Genomic DNA, 19,708 nt, shown 5'->3' with positions numbered 1-19,708 from the left:
TTCTTGTCGGATGAGAGTCATGGGAGGTACATCAGGCCTTTCTATGTAAATATCACTGTGATGTGTTTTCTTTTTAACTGAAGGGTTATTAATCTCTTGACACATGCATTAACCCAACTAAGACAAACCAGGATGGGGATAAATATAAGATACAGTATGAAAAGATATTTATTGTTCCCAGAAGGGAAATTACTTCAGGTGCAACTGCAATAAAAAAAAATTAAAAAAAATAAAGAAAAAAATGCTCCAAGTGGAAAAAAACGACATAAAACCAGTCAACTGGTTTAGATAAGGGAATTATTATTTTTTTTAATGATAGCAATTGCAATGTAATATATATTAATCCCACATATTTTGGAAGAGCAAGGAGGTGTAGCATCTAAATGTCAGTCAAATAAAAAAAATAAAAATACAAAAAATTTGTACTTCAGTATGCCAACAGTGCTGATTTTCACAGGAAACTCCAATGACTAATAAACGTTTCAAATATAACAAACATGTTTTTGCTTTTGAACATGGCATCCTATACTGTGTGTGCGTGGGGGGGTACTGAACAGTAAATGGTACTGATACCAAGTACCGATACCACTAGTACACGTATGATAAATAAAATTTCCCCCAAAAAACAACAGATAATATTTTTTTTAAAAGCCCGATACATCCCAATAGAGCGCAATTCCTCAAAATTGCATTAAAATAGCAGCAATTTTCTATTTCCCCCATTTCTAATATCTAATGCTGCTGTCACAAGTACCGATACATTAAAATAAGGCTGCGTATTGGGCTGATACCATTACTTGATATCAGTACTCGCCCATAAAGTAGTAAGTCTGGAAAAGACAAGTATTAAACACACCTATGCTTTTCTTAAGTTCGCCTCATAAATGCATTGTGATACATTCATAATTTAAAAAAAATCCATACATCTCCAATTACTGCTGTTTCACTGACTATAGCCCCCAACTTCCATTTGATTCCAGCCCGTGATAGTAAGTGTTGAGATTAACTTTAATGGGCGAGACACATTTAAATCCCTTCAATTCCTTCCACTGAATGCTTTGAAATTACATTAACCTTTTTCGACACAATTTTCAAATGATTTTGAAAGAAGCCAAGTATCACATCACTAATTGACTCCTAAGGACAGGAAATGTGGTGGAAAATGAGAATGTAATGACGTGCCAGAAAGACGGCATGCTGATAACGCCCTTAAAAAAAGCCAAATTAATCGCTCTGCACCGGAAAGCCTCCCGTGCAAGCTCAGCTATCACATGATCTTGCACACTCACACAAGGTTAAAGTCATATATATATATATATATATATATATATATATATATATATATATATATATATATATATATATATATATATATATATATATATATATATATATATATATATATATATACATACACACACACACACACACACACACACCTACACACACACACACACACACACACACACACACACACACACACACACACACACACACACACACGCACGTACAACCAGATGACTCTTGTCACGTTTTGCGTGACATTATGAAGAGAATTAAAAAGATCACCACAGGCTGCTGATGTTGCCCAAAGTGTATTAAATTCAATAAAAGCTTGATACAAAAAAAAAAAAATCACAATAAATTAACTGTTTTTCTTGCAGAGACTCACATATCACATTTCTCAATTTCAGCCTTTTTATAATACCCCCCTTTGCCTGCAGGAAGGCTCGTATATTTCACTATGCTGGATGGATTTAGCGCTTTAACTCTAACCACGTGTGCTTCACTGAGGCTATACTGCACACCAGAGGACAGTGGTGCTTATCTCTCCATTCAATTTTTTCCCCAATTATTTCTCAATAAAAGATGAAGAAAAACGCTTGGCACACTCGCAACTTGAATAATCAAAATCAATTATAATAACACATTGATAACATTTGTGAAATGAAGTGACTGATTATAAACGGCTGGAGAAAGTATTGCGGCAGAAGATGGTGATATGAATTCCCCCATTCAAGAAGGGACGGAGATGATGGTCATGCATTTTAAAGATTTGTGGAGAATTGTTCTTTTGTGCCATCATTAAATACCATGTATGTCATTCAATCATACATGACGGTAGTAATCATGATTAGCTACAATCACTATCACAGTACTCGCTACAGTGAAAACTACCATTTCGTATACAACCCGTCCTGTGACACTTGCAGTTTTACTGCACTGACAGTCAGGTCGATACAATTCTAATCTTTTTGGCTCTAAAAACCACACACATGGATTTGAAATGAAACAGAAAAAAATTTGCTTTAATTACAGACTTTCAGCTTTAATTTGAGGGTGTTTACAATGACAATGGTTGCCATGGGGATGTGACTGCTGACACAAGCATCAGAAGCATTTTGGGCAATGTTAATCTGCTCATATTCAGTCAAATACTTCAGAAGGCAATGGATGGCGCTTCACAGGGAAGATGGACAATGACTCAAGACATACTGCAAAATCAACCAAAGAGTTTAAGTGATGTTTACGCGTTCCAGACCTCAGGCTTTCATTGAAAAGAAGGATTTGCAACCATGTATTAAAAATGTGAAATATTATTTTAATTTACAAATCAGAATTTCACCTTTTAATACACAGTTTTAAATCTGTTCATTAATTAATGAAAGCAACTCATTTTGAGTGTTAAACACTATATGGTGTTAAGATTTCAACACTACACACTAGTGTAGTGGACAATCAACACTGACAAGTGTTGTCTACCGTTATATTTAAATTTCAACCAGTGATGATTTAACTCCATCGCAATGTAAAACAACAACAACAACACGTTTTGTTCTAACTTCAGTGTGGGCCAATTATATACACTTTGAAGTGTTAAATTTAACTCTGCAGGTGTTGAAGTAACACGGACGATTTTGCCGTGAATGATTATTTGTCCCATTACATTTGGTTTCTTAAAAAGTGAGAGGCAAACCAGTATATACCAACTGTTCTCATTCTTAAATCACTCACCTGATTTGCATGTAAGTACCCTCAAATCAAAGCTGCTGTATGGAATGTTTTGGTTAAACTTTTTCACTAATGTTGCTGCTGAGTTGTTGTTGTTGTTTTTTTTTTTTTAATGGTCACAACCTTATTTTGTTGTTATCAAGATATACAAATAATACAACATGTTAATCACGATGTTTTGGAGATTTTTTTTTCAATGAGATTTATTCCCTGTACATAGTATTTATGCATTTATAACAATTCAAAACTTCAAAGATGCTGGCTGTAGCTGCTTTGACTAATTACATCAATTTCTTAACTTTACAGTTGCTAGTGCAACCATTTCAAAAAGTAAAAAGTTTTTTTTGGAAGGAAAAGCTTATGATGCAAAATAGTTGATGTCTTTCGCATTTCATCATACACTGTAGCTGTCAGCCTAATTTAGTCAATCAATATCAGATTATTGTGTGAATGACTATACTTTAATTAAAGGGATGAATTTACAGTTCACATTGATTGTAAAATTAACAATCACATGTCCGGTATTCTGATGGTGGTGGAGCAAGAAAGCACTGGTTAGGAAAAGTCCAACTGGCATATCTTGGAATATTTTCATGCATAGCCAAGTGTGCCTATTTGGGTAGACAGTAATTATATTTATTTCTACATTTAATTCAATTCAATTTAGCATTTGCTACCACTTAATGTCACTGCAGTCACCCAAACGTTACGCAGTTAAGTGACAAGGTACAAGTGTGCCTACAAGTCCTTGCTGCTCAGCTCACCTCATTGCTTGACATGGCACAGTGCACAAAAACACAGGGCCAGCGCTTATTACACAGTACAAACATCGCTGCCGGTGAAAAAATGTCTCAGAGCATAAAAAGATTGCACTAATTCTGAAATGGGGCATGAAATACACAGGGCTGCAGATTATTGCTGGTTACGGAGCGCTAATAAGCTCGCCAAATGAATGATGAGGAGAGCTGGAGAGAGGCCTCTCTCTCGGTTTCCATTACCCGGCGACACGCTGGGAGGCTACCTGGCGTGAACACACAGACTTCATGCGTGTGCAGTGGGCGTCGGAGCCCGCTGGGCTTCCTGTGCGCATCAGATAATTGGAAGAACACCGCCATGTGAAGCGGTGTGCAGAGAGGACAGCACGCGGCGGACAAACACACAACTTCAGCAGATGGTTTGTCTGATGAATAAACAGCATGCAGACGTACAAAGAGAAGAGGAAGGAATTGGGCACGTTCGGGCGGCGGAGAGGAAGCGCAAACTTTGCAAGTGATAATATGACGTTGACTGGCAGCGGAGTCATTTTCACATAATGTTGGATTCTCTCAGGATTTCCTAACCAGCTCAGGTGTGAGAACATCAAAAGGCAAGCCAGCATCCATGCAGGAAAGCAAATGTCACAGTTCTAACAAAAGCACCATATATTGAGCTATTGATGATGCAATAAACTAGCCCGCTGAGAAAAAAAAAGAATGAGGAGAAAAAGAAGCTAATTATAGCCCTTTGGTGGCTTTATTCCACAGTATGGGTCAGGCGAAAAACAAGCCAACAGGGCAGAATCAATGTGACAAGGTTAATGACTGTTTCTCTGCTCTAAACTCGGGCTGCGAAGCAGCTGGGCCTGAGGGACCTCAGGTGACAGTTAGACTTCTCGTCATATCTGCCCAGTCACACTCCATTTCTTCACCTCACTTTAGCACCATGTGGCCATGGTGTCCCGTCCCTCGACACCCGCGCTCAATAATGACATTGCGGCTCCTCATCTGCAGGCCTAGCTTGCTTGATCATGATCAAGCGCATCACTTAGTTAATGTCAGTCACGGTTAAAGCGGAAGTCAACACACACATTTCCTTACAATATGTTCTATGAGTTTAAACAGAGTATTCGGATTAAATAGTGTTTGTAGAAGTTAAGCAGCAAAATCCACCTGTTTTCTCCATCTCAGTGGGCAGCCATTTTGTCACTTGCGTTCATCTGAAATTGACATCACAGTTGCTCAGGGTCAGGTAATGACCAATCATGGCTCACTTGTTTTCTGTAGTTGAGCCGTGATTGGTTGTTATAGTCAAATGTGTAATTATAACATCTTATAGTATAATATAAAAAGAAAAAACTCAGAATGATGTAAAAGGACATGAGGCACAGAGAAACCTTGTAAGGAAAAGCTCCCAAGGGGAGCTCATTCACACCGAGAGGGATGACAGCCCACGGCCACGGGAGCGGTGCCATCCCACAGACCCCCAGATTGGCCGTGGTAGACCCCACACAGGGTGTACAGCTTGGTCAGTACAACTTCCACCAGGCGTACATCTTGAGTATACACTATCTATATGCTTGGTATATAAAGATCCTAGAGGACAGTCACACTTCCTAGCTAGTCAAGCAGAACCAATTCCAAATACAAAACTAGCCTTCAGAGTCTTCCTCACCTGTAACGTGATGAAAACGTCAGTTCTTAAAGGCAATGTCCATTATCTCCCTTTATTTATTAGAAAAGAAGAAAACAATGACTTCAAGTTTGTTCATGACAACCTCATACTGAACAGCCATGTTACACTGAACACAGAACATGTAAATATGAGAACAGCGTGCCCTCTTTCTGATGTGACCGAGTTATGTCGTTCCCGAGGGACAGACTGGAACCAGCCTTTACGATGTGTTCACCCAGGGAAGGTGGTGGGCAGACTGGTCCCCAGCTGGACTGCTAGCGAAGGGGCTGTCATCACAGCGAGCCTGCCCGGGGCACCACAGCAGGACCAAGTCGCCGGTCCTATTTGATCACTGGGGTGAAAGCCTGTCCACACAGCTGTTGTGACGCCAGAGTGAACTCATGTATAACCGCTGACATGGAAACGGGCCAGAGAGAATATTTTAACTATCCCCAGCAGTACAAAAAGAAATGTAACCAAGGCTGCACGATCTATTGCTGTTGAGACAGATTATTTTATCCTTACATATTTGGGCTGAAATTGAGACATATGAACAAAAGAACAATAGGTTTAACCTGCACCCACTATTTACTTGAAAATGTCTTGCGGCCTCAGAGAGTTTAAGAATACAGCGTGGGTCAGCGATTACATAATAGCTAAATAGTTGAATGCTTTTTGTTACTTTGTTAATATTTTTCCCCAGGTCTTTACTAAATGTTTTGTTTTTTTTAAAGAATGTTACATAACATTTAGATTTATATATTTTATTTTACTTTCCTAGCTTCACTTCAGGCCAACTATGATGATTCATCGACATGTTATTTTCAGTTTTTTTAAGCTACTTATTTCACGATTAAGTGTAGTTGGGAGTTCTATAGGGTCCCAATACAGCTGCATCAAAAAGAACACTTGAATATTTTAATGTCAGTATTGGTCAGTACTTTACATTAGGGGTCATAAATCCAAGTGATGTGAGGGCCACTGGAGATAGAGTCCTGGTGCGTCTTGGCCGCATAAAGTATTCCATAAAAAAGTGGGTTCTGTTATGTTCTGGGGTTGGATCCCAAAAGCGCAGACACAAATAAGATTTGAACTATTTATTCACATAACATCGAGAAGCATAGAACAAACTTGACTAGATGAGAAACAATGAGAATGCATCGAGAATCAAGAGACGCCAAGCCCCCTTGGGCTGTGGAGATGCACAGAGGAACCGAGGTAATAATCCGACAAACACACACCTTCTCGGTTTGGCTTAAATAGACCGTTGATTGGATTGGCTGTGGCTAGACATGTGGGTAACAGGACTGACATGGAATGATCTGATTGGCTGTTGACCAGATAAAGAGATTAAAGACTCTTGACATCACATAGCTCATGACATCACATAGCTTAAAACCAGTTGAAACTAGATGCCGTTTACATCAGTTCAAAACAGACACTTGACCTCACGGCCATGACTCAAACTTAACCTTGTCGTGACCCAGTCATGACAGGTTCAAAGCATTAAAAAAAGGTGCAACTAATCTAATATTCTCAATCTGTATTTATAACTGTTCATCAGAATATGAACAATATTGGTGAGCTGGTCATCTCTCAGCTCTCTGGTTATTCATGTTTGGCTGCCCCCATGGTCAGCAAAAAGTATGTCTCCTATTTTTTTTTAGCCATTTTCATCGCCAACCTTTCTCTTCAAGGCAGGTTTTGAAAAATACATGACTGGGATTGGGTCAAAGGATATCCTTTCCTTCCATTTGGTTATAGCCTCAGATTTACGTCAATGTATGGACAAATACCACCCCCCCCCCATGATGAGTTTCTACATTCTATTGTTCACAAGCTCACTGTTGTGTGCTGAAGGGTTGGATCGCAAGGCGCAGACACAAATAAGGTTTAAATTATTTATTCACATAACTTGACTAAACGAAAAGCAACGAGAATGCATCCAGAATCACGAGACGCCAAGCCCCCTTGAGCTGCGGAGAAGCACAGAGGAACAGAGAGCAATAATCCGGCAACCACACACATTTCTCATCAGACAGCTTGTATAGAAAGTAAATCGATCCCATTGGTTGTGGCTAGACATGTGGGTCCCAGTACTGACATGGACTTATCTGATTGGCTGTTGACCCAGTAACGTGATTAAAGATCCTTGACATCACATAGTTCTTACATCACATAGCATTCAAGATTCTTAGCATCACATAGCCTAAAACTAGTTGACACTTGATGATGGTTACATCAGTACAAAACAGACACTTGACCTCAAACTTAACAGGTCATGAACTCAAACTTAACCCAGGCGTGACCCCAGCCATGAAACAAGACCCAAACATTACTCCTGCATGACCCTAGTCATGACACACACAAAAGTTATTTTGAACACAACAATTGAAAGCTGCATTGTCCCCCATTCCGTGAGAATGTTTGAAAAAAAGACTAACCGACAAGCAAAAGCTGTATGATGGCGCAACACTGCCTGCCTTTACCATCAGCTACACACAACACTTGGACAGTTCTAAACAGACCCATTTCAACAGTGACTGCACGCATCCTGACAAATTGAAAACTATGGCAGCCGGGTTGCCACAGCCAATGTAACCTGCGTAGATTCGACCTTCTTTAGGGCTTGTGGCGGTGGCAGTAAAATATGTCATCTGTCACTCTGATACTGCAGTGATTAAGCAGTTCTCGCAGCCCTGATACAGCTATCAGCACTAATGCTGAAAGCTGATGGAACAGACTCTCCAGCTCAAGGAGGAATAGTCGGGCTGATGGAGTGTCGCAGCTCCCAAGGCAGTTGAAGTGACATTACACTGACACTGTGCCAGGGCGACCGCAGATGCCGAGAGGAAAACAACATGGGCGCAAAATGAATCGCATTGGTCAAATGAGAGGGAGATTTTGCTCATAAAATCAAATACAGATTGTGGAGGGGAAAAAAAATGTGATTTACTGTGATTGGGGCTGGAGATGATATTTTTACAATATGTCCCTCTTGACATTCTCGAGCTGTTTTATGTATTCCACTTGGCATATAAAATGGAATGAATGCAGAATGAAAATTAGGTTACCTTTGAAGTCAAAGCTATGGTGTAAAATAACATTGTTGTATCATATTTACTGCACTACCGGTCACTTTCTTATTATTATTTTTTTGCACAGCTGTCATTGTTCGGTACTCTCGCACTAATGGTATCCTCAATTTGCTTAACAGCCCTCTAGGATTATGTGTTACATCCTAAATGTTTTTTTTTTTTTTTAACCACTAGTGTGGTTCAAGCTAACAGAGAAATTCTGTGTGTGTTATTACATACTTGGCCAATATTTTTTGGCCATGTTTTTATATGGAACTTTTAATGTCAATTAGAATTAAACTGAATATGACCAAACGTAATGAAAATGTTCCATTTCAATTGGAATTTAAAAACTGGATCTGAATGTATTTGGTTCTGATTCACAGGGGCACTATATTCTTTTTGCCAATCCGAACATGACCGTTATATGAACCAGGGGCGTCCAACTCATTTGCATTCAGGCGCCAATTTCACTAAAATTTGAACCTAAGTGGGTTGGGCCAGTATGTCCAAATCTGCATAAGCTCTAAATAACATCAGATCTTTATTTATTTATTTATTTATTTATTTATTTGGGTTCCAATGATTATGTGGACATTCTGAAAATAATCCCATTTATTATTTTTTGCAGCATAATCTGATTTTTTTTTTTAAGGTGTGCAAAATCTGCATCAAATCAAAATAAGTAAATGGAATGAAAAACTGCAGTTTGTGTTCTGTCCTCACGGTCCAGATTGGACCCCTTGGTGGGCTGGCTCTGGCCCGCGAGCTGCATGTTTGACACCACTGCATGATGTAAACAGTTTGGTTCAGTCGTGACATAAATGCAGAGTGATGTCATCGTTTATGCACTTGAAAATTGCGGCTTCCTATCAGAGCTGGTCTGTGATGGGAGCGCTTGATTTAAGCTACTTGTAAATGTGAAAAAAAAATTCACCTACTGTACTAAACAAACAACTGAAGTCCATCATGGCTGTTCTGATTAATGTAGTGGCACATTTAAATAGCAGAGCGGAATAGATCACGTCATGTTTATGGTTGACCAAATACAATTGAGAATAACCTTTTGTCAATTTCTTGTTTGTCACCTACCTGAAAATTCTGTGCCATTATAATATAAAAGCGCAACATAGCTATTAAAATTTAAAATGACATTTAATTTAAATTGCATTACGTGTGAAACAGTGTATAGGGGATACTACTACACATATTACACTATGTACACTAACATAGTTTGTGCTGCACTTCTGTAAACTAGACTATTAGTAAGACATCCTAAACTGTCCAGGTCTATTCCTCCCATTGTGTAAACTAACAGTAGTCAAGTGACATTATTCCGTACTCAACGGACAGGTTGAGTAAGAGCAGAGGACAAGATAAGAGCATCCTTGCAGGTCCTCAAGTCACTGCAGCCAACTTCTCTTTATCTCCGTCTCACCTGTGACCCAGACCCTTTCATCCAGCTTGCGCTGTGCGCCTTTTCTAGTCTGACAGTCAATTAGTGGCCCAATTAGAATGAGGTTTAAAAGCACTGCCCCTCATCTGCCAGTGAAGGCTTGGCCTCCTGAAAAGGCAACACATCACCGTGTATTCACTGCGGGCTAGATAAAGTTCATTTGCTCGAGAAACCTCAGAGAGGCCTGAACTCTGCCAAGGCTTAAGCATTTAAAGAGATGAAACTTTCTGAAGTGATTAAATAGGGTTTTCGATGTTACATTGGATTTCAGAGGTTAAGACGTAATTGCTGCTAAATGGGAAATCCAGATCAGACATGCACAAATTGAATTACCATCAAACAAGATTTGACACAGGTTTCAGTTTGTTAAATGTTTTCCATTACAGACAATTTTTGGAAATGTGAATAATCATTACTTTCTTTGGGGGAGATCATTTTTAGAATATTTCTTTGCTCCATGGCTCATTTGTCTTTATGTCATTTTGTGGTTAGCCTATACTGTATGGAAGAAAGCACATGGCTTAACCTTTGCCACAATAAATGTTTGTCCTGCCCAGAATACTTTAGATAACACAGGGAAAACTATTTGAGGAAAAAAAACACAAAAAGATTTTTATGCTGATTAAAACTAAAATTGGCATGCTGCTTCTAAAATTACATAAAAAAAAAAATTCTAGCTCATTTTGTTTCCCACAGCTTAACTGCCAGATGAGCAAAATTCTATTGATTAGCTGTAGTAAGAAGATCTGATTACGATTGGACTCATCTACAGCTACGTGGCAACTCGTTTGTGTAGTCACAAATTTTCCCCTCAAAACTTGTAACTATTTCACCTTAGTGTTTTAATTACATACATACACATATTCATATTTAAAAAATGGGGATCATATAGCACAACAACTTGGCTCGATGGAGAAAAACTGACATCAGTTTGGATTCTGCACCCAAAAATTAGTTAAAAACAGCTGTCACAACCAATTCAACAATTGTGGACCCAGTGTAATCCGACTGGTAAATAATTCTTCATTAATAAAAACGTAATATAATAATAAAAATATACCACTAATACTGGTTGTAATAATTCATCTAAAAACTGCAGGATTAAACAAAAAAAAGGATGATGCTCTGCAAGTGATCAAGGACAACCTATTTTGTCTGAGTTATTCTATATAAATATTTTCTTCAAAGAAAGGTAATGAATATGATATACGGTGCAATTAGTGGGGCAGGTAGCAACAAACCGCTCTCAGTTGGTCTAATTGATTTCTAGTTGCTATAATTATGACTATCCGTTTTGACTCACAACATCAAGCAGTGGCTACAGGTTTCATTTAGTCAAGCTGAGTGGGCGAGCGTTGTGGTGGAAAAAGCAGCGTCTCACACGCCGACGCACACGTGCACATGGACGCACACATGCACGGACGCACACGCTGATTGCTTGGCTGGCTGAGTGTTTCTCACCAAATTTGCAGGGTTACGATTTGGCATATGCTCCTGATTTGGCGAGGCATGCGGACAGGATGGTGTGAATGACTGGAGGCGCAGCAAGGTACAAGCGGTACCTTCTGTCACGAGCTCGACGGGTGTGATCAGCCCTGGGCCCGTCGCTGCCTTCTGGGCCTTCAAATCACATCGGGTGGAGAGATGCTGGTTGGCATCCCGACTACTGATGTGGTTTCTTGAACTAGGCACCAAACTCCCTTACCTTCAAATCTTGGAGTGCAAAGACCTTGTCGCTATTCATCCCGGGTTTAACTGTGACAGTCCAGATTTTTGCGCATTATGTCCCGAGTTCCGGCAGATTACGCCAGCCCCATTGTTTTGTCTCATTCATACGATAAACCAATTAAAAATGAATTTATCTGCCATATTCCTTCCTATTTAGATTCCCATTTGCGACATACTGGAGCTAGAATGACTTCCTGCTTTCGTGTCTAAGAATCATGGGAAATGTAGTCCTATGATGCCAATCAGAGCCAACGCAAGCTGAGCTTTTCTGGCGGCATTTTTCCAACGTTACAATGTGGAATCAACGCAGATGTTATCGGCACGGCCAGCTTCCACTAACTGCCGGGTAAGAGTAAAAAAAAAAAAAAGGTTGGATAATGGTGAGTGAATTATCTGGTTTAGTGCTATTGAATTGTCAACCAACTAAACATGTCAACAAATAGCTTGATCTCCAAATGTTGTTACAAAAGCTATAATCATGCTAATGCTAACGATTCAACTGGAATGTTTTATTATTTTTTTAAGATGGAACAAAAGACAATCACAAGCATGAAAGTGCTGCCCTTTGCCAGAGGCTTCACTCTTAATATTAAAGATGACACCAAATTTAAGATTGCATGAGCAGGTGAAGGTCACCTCTCATGATGAGAGAAAACAGACATGAAAGCAGTGCTGAGCATAGACGTCATGCACTTTTCCCCTCCAATCTGTCACTTTGGTGTAATAGGTCGCTTGCACATCGTAATGCATCATGGGAGTTTTTCCTTCGGGCGCCATATTGGGTGTCCGCCGGTTCACAAGGTACACTCGCGAGTTACACGGTAGAGCTTATCAACCTGATGTCATTTTCGCAGTATTTTCACGATTTACCGGAAGATCAAAAACAACGATACAGGCAGAAGGTGTCTCTGTGTGGCGGGATTGATCCTAATTACGTCCTGACCAAGGGTGATTTTTTTTTTGACGGAGAAAGCTTGCTGGCCAAATGTGACATCTCTGGACATCTTTCCCTACCTCGTGTTGACAACATGCTCCATAACACGCCAACAAATCCCTGGAGGCTTACAATTATTTTGTAAGCGGGTGGATACAGAGTGTAAACTTTAACATCGCATCAGAAGAAACTGTTGCTGTTGCACGTAAGTAAACACATGGTGTTGGTAATTCTGCACACAAAAATGTTGATTTGTTCTCAGGCTTCCTGTTATCATTGTGTTTACATGCACAGCTAGGTTTACCTGATGTGGTTTTTCTAACAATTTTATAACAGGCAAATATGGCAGAGCGTATAAGAATAAAAAGTAACTATGCACAGCCTCCCCGTGGCTTAATTAAATTTAATGCTACCCTTTCACTAGTTACATGTTACTTAATCAACTTATTCTAAATGGTTAAGGTTAACCACTCTCAGAGGACGTATTTTTAGTTTCAGTTTCCAGTACAATAAAACGTGTTCATGGTAACTACTGAGCATACTGACAGCTTTTCTTATGATCTCACGGTTAAGGAGGCTGTCACAACACCCAATTTCTGTCTGGTGCCGGATGGCAACAATTCCCATCACTTGTCACGACAACACCAATAGTATTACCAGGTATGTATGGCTTTACTTTTTGTAGTTTATTATTTAATTCTATGTTTCATATTTTCATTACAATGTTTGTAATATTTTCAGATTCAGGCACAGATGAGTTTAACTGGACGGACTTCTGCGACTTTGTGGTGTGGACAAAGTGTGATTGAGCGAGTCCACCCAGATCGCTCGTTTTGGCCAGTTGGAAAAGCCAGAGTTTTTTCTCCCAAAGTCCCCTCCTTACCTGAACTGCTCGGGAGAGCATTTACTAGATCAGCAGTGGACTTCCAGTGTTCCTGCTCAGCCGCTGTCACCTACCACTTGCTCATGTACTTCAAAGATGCGGAATAAAGTAGTTTTTTGTGCTGCAGCAGATTGTAAAATCAAATGATATCACTTGAAGTGTGCCAATCTAGACTGCCAAAAGGACAGTGGTTTTGTGACAAGTGTGAAACAAGGATTATTGGGAAAACTGAAACACAGTACTGGTACTTGTCTTACATTAAACAAATTTAAAAGAGAGCAACTTTTTCCTCTGTACATAGCATAATGAAAGTCATTGCGTACCCCATCAACATTACATCATACCGTCATCTCAGGATGGTAGGCACCTGTGCTAAAATAAACTACATTAATTAACAGTTCAATTTTTAACCCTGAAATTACTACATCTAATCATTATTCACTTCATTTTTTGTGCTTTTAGAAATAATAGAGATTTATGCCATTACTTTAAGAGGGACCATATTGCACATTGAGTCAAATCCTGTCATTTCTATTATGTATAGCTTTGTAAACAAACCCAACAATAGAATTTGTATAAACGCTGCCTTTATTAGCGCCAAACAAACAGTCGCATGTTGTCCTCCTCCAATGCTTTGATGCTCGCCTTCGTTTCCATCATGTCATTGGCAATCAAGTCGGTGTGGCATGAGATCCCTAAAGAAAAAAATAAATAAAAAATCACAAAAAAATACGGTACCAGTAATAGGTTTAATATAGTAAAGTAGTATAGTTTTTTTGTCAGTGTAAAAGAAATGTACACATTTTGTTGCATTTTTTAATGTATGAACATTGCTACAGGCAAATACTTATTTCTATAAACACTTCCAAATGTCTCTAAAATATAAGGTGCATGTACACACACAAACAAACACATACATTCACTCATGCATACAATATATCATGTAATGAATTCTGAGTGGCATACCAGAGTCAATGATGTCAGCAGTACTTGAGGGTACAGGTTACTGGAGCCATCTGGCTGCATAACTGCAACAATCTCTGCCACTTCGAGTCGTCTTTTCTTTGCTTGTCTCTCCTGTGCACGTTCATATCTTGGCACCGACTGGGCTGAGACATAGATGTTGTAACTTGGGACCCAACTTTAATGTTGGAGCCCAGTCGGGATGATTGGACAGAAAAACGGGCGCAGGGCGACCTGTTAAAATAAACAAATATATAAACAAATAAAATATGGAAAGACTGGTTATTTTACCGCAGTAGGGTGGCCGTGAATAAGTTCTTTAGTATGATGTGTAGGCTACCGGGGGTCTGTTTTCTTGCATCACCCCCGGGGGTCTGTTTTCTTGCATCAGCCCCTTCTGTCTCTTTTTTTTTCCAAGTTTACATTTTGCCACCAAAAAACATGTTATCGGCATTAAAAGCCCAAGACTAATCAATCCAATTTCAGCAGTAAACACTTTGCACTGGCACTACTTGGGTGAAAATGTTCGATGTTAGCTTTCGGCTAACGTCCGCTAGCCAGCTTGTACTACCGAACTTGCTTGCTCATGAATCCAAAACATAAGCAACTTGCCCATATATGGGCGGTCGAAACGTTATTAATCCTCATGCATTAAATAAAGGTAAACAAGCTTACCGCTCACAAAGTGATCGCTGCACACACGAGCCCAAAGTAACGACTTCCCTCCGGAGTCCGCACTCCTCTGTCTCCAGGCCCTGGTTCCTAATTATTTTCGGAATTCGGAAAAAAGACCGACCATTTTCCCCCTTGGCTTTGTTCGTACAGCCAACGATGCAGCAACAATGTACCATTTTAAACGCAGAAAACAAACGTGATAGATACGTGTTAGACCGAATCGCTACGTAAATGGAGGCCACCCAGCATGGCGACTACGAGAAATCCGAGGCGGAAGTGACGACATGTGCAAGCGACCTATAGTAAGGGGAATTGCTCTTTCATGGCTAATTGTCTAGCAGAGGTGGCTATTCTGCAGAGGGAAACCGTGACGCACTGTGGGAAAGTATCATGGGTCTTTGGAGAGTGACAGGAGCTAACGCACACTTTTGCAGTACGCTCTGAATAATGCAAATGATGTCAGGCCTTACACTGTTCCACCTAACAAGACTCTGGTGGTCTCACACAGCATCATCTTGATCGGTGACAAATCCCAGTGTGAAGCAAATTAAAACAGTGTGGGAAATGACTTCTTCTGTGGTGGACCACCAATGCAGGGTTATCTGCCAGCAAATTAACCTCAAAGCAAACGGCTCTAAGCGATAGTACTAATAGGTACAAGCTGATGCACCAGGAACTGCATTGTTCTTACAACCATGCAACAAAATTTATCCATTAAATGTACAAATGTATTTATCTGGTTTTATCAGTTGCAGTCGCGCTATCAAACAAAAAAAGAACCAAGGCTGCCAAAAAAAAAAAAAAAAAAAAAAAAGATTAGATTTGTTGTCAGCCTACCCACAAGTATCATATGGACTTTGATATACCTCTAATACTAGACAACTTGCATGACAACCAACCTTTTGTTGATTTTCAACTGGAAAGCTTTGCGGTCCACAACCGTATAAGTCCCAAGTGGGTTACTGTATTTCTTACCAGCAGTCTTGAATGAAGCCTAAAAACAACTTACATTTTCAAAACCCTCTCAGCTACATAAGGAATGAACAGTACCCCTAACCTTGCAAGATGAATTCTCGCGATTTTTGTGAGTTCACAAACTCCGGAGAATACATCTTGTACCGTTCCCGCTTATAACCGCCGTTTGTTTGTTATATGAAACTGTGACGAAACCAGGAAGCCAGCGTTGGCCTAACATGGATGAATGGACGCTACAATTAATTCTGTTCTCACAGAATTACACACCGTTTCCTTGTTGAATGTTGAACAGCGAGAGGCGCTTCGTGCATTTCTAGCTGGTAAGATGTTTGTGCTTTTCCCACCGTCGGCAAGAACCAACACAAAATTTTTAGCCGTGGCCGTGATTGGTTAAAACGAATGTGTAGAATGTCGCATCGTCCAATCAGCTCAAATTATTGTACAGAATGTCCGCCTTTTCCCGACGAAACTATTGTGGAGAGGTACCAGATATCCATCTGGCTATTGCAAGGTTACAGTATACCTATATGCAAGGAAACAATTTTATTCGTCCAGTTTTAGTCAACAAAAAGGGTCAACATTTTAGTCAATTTTTAGTCCGAACAATCATTTTACATTTGTATGTATTTTTTTTTGTCAGAGAATTTGGATCTAAAATTCTTTCAATATTTTTTTTTGAAAAACAACTTCACACACAATTACAGTATCAACAAGTGGCTTCTATGGCTCCATGATATGAGCTAGTAAATTAGCCAGCATTAGTTTGCGGTCGGATTAACATTATTGTTGGAATGCTATAGCCTTTGGATTGTTACATCATAACTTTTTTTTTTTTTTTTTTAACCTTTCATTGTGATTCCACCTGTCTGTCACATGTGTTTGTGCATGCTGCACTCGCTAGCTGCAGATTTGAAAGGGTGTGTGTCACATGACAGTGTCACAGTGACCGATTAGCTGAGATAATATTTTACAAAATCATTTGTCTCGTTTTTGTTGTGTCCATAGATTTTAGTCCAGTTTTTATTCAGTGAATTACATTTTCATCACGTCTTCATTAGTCGACTAAAATGCATACTTATTGAGTCTCAGTTATTCTTCATTAATGAGGGTTAGTCTAGTCTAGTTTTCGTCCGGTGAAAAATGTGTGTTGACAAAATTAGTTTTGTTTAGTTTTCTTTGACCAAAAAACAAACAAACAAACAAACAAACAAAAAACAGTATTAAACTGAATTTAGCCAAACTCTCGTGCTTGGTGGGAAAGAATTTGAAAGGCCAGGGTCCCCAAGGCTTCTTTTACAAGTGAGTTCTTGATTCTATCAAGACCTTTATGTGCAGAGTTGGAATTTTGCCTGCCAGGATGGTGGGCGATGATACAGCCCAGTATGCGAAACTCACACGTCGAGATGCAGCCAAAAGAGTCACGCTACAGAGTACCTGGAGGGCCAACGTGTAAAAGCAGTAATGATCCTGCAGTAGAGATGTGTAAATTGGCCAACAACACCAAACAACGTAGTGAAGAAGCGTTCTGTCTTTTCTGCAGCCACAGGGTCCCACATTTCTAAAGTCGCAGGTAACAATATGCCATTGTACTTGCGAATGTGATGATGTGTTGTCCCTGTGCACTACTTGTGAGGGACTCATAACAACATGATCCATTGTGCTGTGAAGCAGTTTCAGTTGCATTTGTGCCTTCAACGGGCCATAAGGGACGCTTCAGTGCTGTAACTCGCTCGCGACACATTTTTACACCTCAACCTGCTGAAACAATCGCTGCATGATAATAGTGTGTGATTCAACAAGCTATTAAGTAAACACAGCTTGATGGCTGGCAATTGGTGCGGCCATTTTGACGCGTCTGTCATTACATGGTTCCCATTTGGCTGTCGGCTGACATCCTTGACCCCGGAGACGGCATAGCAATGACAAGATGGGTGCCACGGCATTTAATAAAGTATGAAAGAGGCAGTGTTAAAATCTAATTATTAGTCTAATGCATGAGATGTGATCACACAGGCTTCTCGCTGATGAGGAAATCATCTCCCATAAGACTTCACACTGATAATTACAATAACATTAACCTTTGCCTTATTAATTCAGGCCCTCATAGCAATTCATCTCAGGTTCGAGACCTCTCAGAACAATTCTTCACACCAGTTCTGCAAGACGGGAAAAACACTGATCAAGTGTGGATAAAAATCATGCCGGAACAAGTTCACACTGTTTCCTTTCTAATGAACGAAGAAGAAGTGTCACATTTGCTTTGGCATGTGACTTTAAGCGTTTTTTTTTTTCAAAAATTGAGAACTTCTTTATTTCTAATACATGAACGGGATACCAGTTACATACACTTCTGAAAGATCAAATTTGCTTAAATTATTTGGTGGTAAATCTCTCATTGCGGCACCCGCTAGTGCTACAGTTCACGCTAAAATAATAACCTTTAAACCATTTTTTAAATAATAAAAAATTGATAGCTTTTTTTTTTACCAGGCAATGCAAGTGTGATTTAAAAACAATAGCAACCTGAAAAAAAAACAAACATCTCACCGGTGAGCTTTTTTTACACCAGGCTTGTGAATTGCTTGAGCGCAATGTTGGTGACACCTAATTTATTTCATGTAAAAATAATTATGCAAGTGGCACGCATAGACGCATATTTTTTTTTTTTAAAAAGGTAATGATATTAAAACATCTAAAAAAAGAGCTCATGTGAGCTGGAGATTAAAACAAACAAAACAATATTTTGGTGGTCAAGTCAAGTCATACAGATAGGTGTCCGTTAAGATGTTTTTTTTTCTTAATACACTTGTATAAAAAGCACATTTAAGTACATGCACAAATGATAATCCTTTCTACCTACTCTAGAAATGCAAACACACACGTCCCCATTTAGAGCGATGATGTGCGCATGTACAAATGATGGCATTGATGTCATAACTTAATTGATTAATTAAATCTCTGACACGCCGGAAGAATCGGTCACAACCTAATAGCAATTAATTCAGGAGTCATTTTAATTATCCGAAAGGTTAAACCAGTAAAGATGTTTTGAATTTTGAGTTCCGGGATGCGGACCAAAGACAGGAATGCATTCAGTTACGCCACCGTACAATTCAAGTAACCTATTTCAAACTTCATCCAATTAGTAAAAATACATGATTTACTTGTTCTTGCTTAATATCTACGCAGACTGTGTTATAATGAAGGCAGAACATCACGGTATGTAGTGTAGCGGGTAGAAGGCAACCATGCATGAGTGACTGGTAAATGAAATCATGTGACTAAACAGTGCCAAGTATGAGTGATTGTTTCTGCACTGACAACTGCACCTTCCCCCCCCACCATTTAACACCGAAAATTGCGTGGATGCTGAATGGATAATAACACACTGCATCACATTGAAAACAGCTCTCCATATGAGTAATTTCATACCTGATCTCATGAGTTGTTTCGAGGTTTTTCTATCGCAATGCAACCGGATCCAAAAGACAATGAATGAATGAAAATGGGTTTGGCAAATAATGAATATGAGGATTTACTGTACATCAGCTGTCTGATATGCAGCTTAGCATTAC

General features: G+C 39.5%; 1 protein-coding gene and 3 long non-coding RNA genes across 6 annotated transcripts in view; 2 read left to right on the top strand and 2 right to left on the bottom strand.

Moving 5' to 3' along the window:
* The window catches only part of macrod2 (mono-ADP ribosylhydrolase 2), a 417,202-nt gene that overhangs the window by 67,951 nt on the left and 329,543 nt on the right, over window positions 1–19,708 (bottom strand). The gene's annotated exons all lie outside the window — the stretch shown is intronic.
* LOC144001040 (uncharacterized) overlaps window positions 1–19,708 on the top strand; it is a 129,742-nt gene that overhangs the window by 74,248 nt on the left and 35,786 nt on the right. The window lies entirely within an intron of this gene.
* On the top strand, window positions 12,872–13,798 carry LOC144001042 (uncharacterized). The gene is made up of 2 exons (XR_013278365.1): window positions 12,872–13,297; window positions 13,379–13,798. It is a non-coding gene; the product is annotated as an uncharacterized LOC144001042 (long non-coding RNA).
* LOC144001041 (uncharacterized) lies at window positions 14,091–15,364 on the bottom strand. 2 transcript variants are annotated; one of them, XR_013278363.1, is made up of 3 exons: window positions 15,159–15,364; window positions 14,487–14,717; window positions 14,091–14,215 (listed from the first exon to the last, which is right to left on the bottom strand). It is a non-coding gene; the product is annotated as an uncharacterized LOC144001041 (long non-coding RNA). The 2 variants fall into 2 exon arrangements; XR_013278364.1 differs by lacking the exon at window positions 15,159–15,364 and adding an exon at window positions 14,824–15,142.

The sequence above is a fragment of the Festucalex cinctus genome, chromosome 14, assembly GCF_051991245.1.
Source record: "Festucalex cinctus isolate MCC-2025b chromosome 14, RoL_Fcin_1.0, whole genome shotgun sequence".
Taxonomy (NCBI): Eukaryota; Metazoa; Chordata; class Actinopteri; order Syngnathiformes; family Syngnathidae; genus Festucalex; species Festucalex cinctus.
The sequence above is the reverse complement of the archived record's forward strand: the minus strand, read 5'-3'. Positions and strand labels throughout refer to the sequence as shown.